The 4,278-nt window shown below is 42.7% G+C and overlaps 1 non-coding gene across 1 annotated transcript; it reads right to left on the minus strand.

Annotated features, from left to right (window-relative positions):
* Positions 1-3,148: 3,148 nt before the first annotated feature.
* TRNAG-UCC lies at positions 3,149-3,220 on the minus strand. The gene has a single exon. It is a non-coding gene; the product is annotated as a tRNA-Gly (tRNA).
* Between the last annotated feature and the right edge of the window lie 1,058 nt (positions 3,221-4,278).

Here is a 4,278-nt window from a genome sequence, read left to right on the forward strand (position 1 = left end):
GGTAGTCACAGTCTCTAAAGCTTCCCCTGCCCCAATCTGTGACCCTAGGCTTCTGATGTTCACACCCTGGGCCATCCCCTCCCATTCGTGTGATCTGGACTTATCAACCCAATTCTAACTAATACAATGTGGCAGAAGAGATGAATTATAAAAAGGTTATAAAAAGGCTGTAGCTGCCGTGTCAGAAGAATGGAAACCTACAGTCTTCAAAGAGACTCTCTTTAAAGAGAAAGAGAAAAGAAGACTCTCTCTTGGGTTGCCGGCTCTGGTGGCAGCCTGATGGGAAGTCCATGTGGCAAAGCAGTGAGGATGATCAGCAGCCACGTGGGTGGGCTTAGAAACATCTCCCTCTTCCCCAACTGGAGCCTTGAGAGGTTACACAGGTCAGGCTTAGTCTACATGGGAGGGGAATTATGTAGCGATGGAAATGGCAGGGATCACTGGACGCCATGTTGGAAACTCTGTTTTCACGATATTTGTAACAGAACTGGAAATATTCAGCACAGCCCCAGGGCTAGGGGATGGCGAGAAGGGAAGTGGGGGGCGAGGGAGACAGACAAGGATGGGAAACAAGGCGGAGAACAAGGTGGGTGCCTTATAAGACACCCACTATTGGGACTTCCCGGGTGGTTCAGTGGTTGAGACTCCATGCTTCCAACGTAGGGGTGCAAGTTGGCTCTCTGGTCAGAGAACTAAGACCCTGCCGCATGCCCACCCAAATAATAATAAAGAAATAAAAGCCCACAGATGATGCTAACATACAGTCAAGATGACAAACTACTGAACTAGTGCAATGACTGGATGGACGTCAATATCATCTGGGGAGGTTAAAAAAGAAGAGATCCCACTGTTACCTACTTGGTGCTCTTCCTTTTAGTCCTTTGTCTATGCATTTTTTTTTTAACATCGAGCTGTGAGGCATGCAGGATTTTAGTTCCCCAACCAGGGATTAAATCCATGGCCCTGCTTTGAGAGCCTGGAGTCTGAACCACTAGACCACCAGGGAAGCCCCTCTCTTGCATTTATGTAGAACCTATATATGAGGGAAGAAATTAGCATAAATGGATAAAATGTCAAATATATCCATTGGCAATTTTTTTACCCAATAGGATATGTCATGGAATTCTATCCTGGTTGGCATATATAGAGCTACCTGATTTTTTTAACTGCTGCATGGTATTTCGTAGGATATATGTGCTGTGTATTAAATCATTCCCCTATTGGTATACTTTTAGGTTAGTTTTCAGTTTTGCACTATTATAAATATTGACAGCCAAATCTCAAAAGCTTACATGATGTATGTACGATTCCATTTCTGTGATAGCCTGGAAAAAGCTGTGCCTATGGGGAAGATATTGTGGTCATCAGAGGTAAGGGGTTGGGGAGGGAAGGTGTAATTATAAAGGGAGGTGCCAGGGGGAAAACGGAGGAGGAATAAATTGAAAGATTGGGATTGACACATACACACTATTATATATAGGATGGATAACTAATGAGAACCTACTGTAGAGCACAGGAAACTCTAGTCAATACTCTGTAATGACCCATATGGGAATAGAATCTAAAAAAGAGTGGATATATGTATATATAGAACTGACTCACTTTACTATACACCTGAAATTAACACAACATTGTAAATCAACTACACTCCAATAAAAAATTATTAAAAATAAAGGAGGCAAAGATCTAGAAAAGAAATTCAATTTTGAAATAAAAACTACTTATTTGACTTGTAAAAATAATGGAAGGCACAAAGAATTTTCTGTATCTTGATCCTGGTGTTAATTCCATGAATCCATACATCTGAAATTCATGGAACTCTATACACAAAGAAAGCTCATTATATTGTCTGCTAATTTTTAATTAAATTGATTTGAAACTTTATTCCTCTTGCACAATTGCTATCCTGCCTACCCATGCACCATGGGAGGGGAGCTGGAGTGGCTTTTAAGAGGAATTTCCTAGTCACAAGGCATCACATCGTCACTTTTAATATTTTCTGCCAGACTGCCCTTCAAAGTGGCTACACTCATGCAGTGTTCTTAAAAGCAATGTAGCCTGAAGGAGGTTTCCTACCATGGAGTTGATGGAAAAACTTCACACAGAATTGAAATCTATATCTTAGGAATCTTACAGTATCCCAAATCTATATTCTAGACTGCTGTCCTGAAGAATAGGATAGGAAATAAATCAGCAAGAGGGAATTCGAGCAGAAGTTTTAGAACTCACATAGTGGGACTTCCCTGGTGGTCCAGTGATTTAGACTCCATGCTTCCAATGCATGGGGACTGAGTTCAGTTCCTAGTCAGGAGCTAGATTCCCCATGATGCAGCTAAAGATCCTGCATACTGCAACGAAGACAAGAGATCTTAAGGGCCACAGCTAAGACCCAGTGCAGCCAAATAAATAAATTAATTAAATACTTTCAAAAACCCTCACCTAGCTATAGGGCATAGCAGGGAATAGGAATTAATAAAGATCAAAATGGTAAGAATAGTAAACACTTGCGTAGTGCTGTCAAGGTGCCAGGGACTAGACAATCACTTTGCATGTCATAAGTTATTGGATTCTCACAACAAACCCAGAAATTAGGTTACCTTTATAGCCCCATTTTACAGATGAGGAAACCGGGGCAGAAAGGGCTTGAGCAGTGTACCTGCTATCACAGCTAGAAAACAGCAGGTCTAGAGCTCAGTACAGAGCAGTCTAGCTGCAGAAGGCATGACCTTACATGCGTGAAATCAGTCAGGAGCTGAAATCCTGACATCTCAACACAATCTAGTTTGGTTTTCAAACACTACAACTGACAAGAGGAGTCAGAACCAGGTGGTGAGGATGCAAGCTTTCATCCCCCAGAAGCAATAGTCGAGAGTCAGTTGTTGCCTTTGGGGAAGGCACACTCAGCATTGACAGATGTTTTGTTTTCTGGAAAGAGACCAAAAGTAGGATTTCTTTATAAAATGTCTCAGTGCTAATGTATTGACTCAGTTTGGTTTTAATAACTGTATAGATCACATTACAACTTCTGAGTTAGAACTTGCTATGATAACATGATGCTTGAAAAGGTTAACCCAAACATGACCAGCATAGTTGTGATTCTTTTATATTTATTCTTATTATTTTGGCTGTGCGGCATGCAGGATGTCAGTTCCCCAACCAGGGATTGAACCTGGGCCCCCTCAGTGGAAGTGTGGCATCCTAACCACTGGACTGTCAGGGACGTCTCTGTGATTCTTTTATATCCAGCTTGACGTGCCACCCAAGTTAACTCTGTGTTGTTTATTATTGCATAAAACACACACACACACACCCCAAATGTCAGTGACCTAGAATAAAAATGGATGCTTATTTTCTATTATCATGTTTTGTTATTATTAACTGTAATATGACATGGCTTACGAATTATAATGTATTATAATGATTTACTTGGGTTCGATCCCTGGGTTGGGAAGATCCCCTGGAGAAGAGCATGGCAACTCACTCCAGTGTTCTTGCCTGGAGAATTGCCATGGACAGAGAAGCCTGGTGGGCTACAGTCCATGGGGTTGCAAAGAGTCAGACATGACTGAGCAACTAAGCATGTAATGATTTGTTAATTATTATGATTATTGCTCAGGAATCTGTGGTCCCACTGATCTAAGCCACGCTGGCTGACTGTGGCTGGAATCGCCCATGTTTCTGTGATCGGGTGTCTGGTCAGCTGTGGTCTGGATGGTTTAAGGAGGCCTCAGCTGGAATGACTACTCTATGCTCCACCAAGACTCTCATTTTCCAGCCAGCTAGCCTGGGCTTATTTATGTAGTGGTTCTGCAGGTTTCTAAGAAAAGCTTCATCAAGAGCATGGAACACTTCTTGGGTCCAGACTCAGGACTCACAAGACACTGTTCTGTTGCATTCTTCTCTCCAAGGCAGGTCAAAAGGCCAGTCTGTCTCCCACCCAGGAGTAGGAAAATAGACTTTTGTTTCTTTTGGCTGTGCTGGGTCTCTGTTGCTATGTGCAGGCTTTCTTTAGTTGCCTAAAGAATTGGGAATCTCATTCAGGTGGCTTCTCTTGTTTCGGAGCACAGGCTCTAGGGTGCACAGGCTCAGTAGTTGTGGCTCACAGGCTTTGTTGCCTCGTGGCATGTGGGATCTTCCCAGACCAGGGATCAAACCTGTGTCCCCTGCACTGGCAGCAGATTCTTAACCACTGGACCATCATAGAAGTCCAGAAAATAAGACTCTAGATGAGTGTACTGACAAGACACTAGGGTCATTTTTGTAGCCTTCCAACCTCCT

The sequence above is a fragment of the Oryx dammah genome, unplaced genomic scaffold (genome assembly GCF_014754425.2).
Source record: "Oryx dammah isolate SB20612 unplaced genomic scaffold, SCBI_Odam_1.1 HiC_scaffold_12, whole genome shotgun sequence".
Lineage (NCBI taxonomy): Eukaryota > Metazoa > Chordata > Mammalia > Artiodactyla > Bovidae > Oryx > Oryx dammah.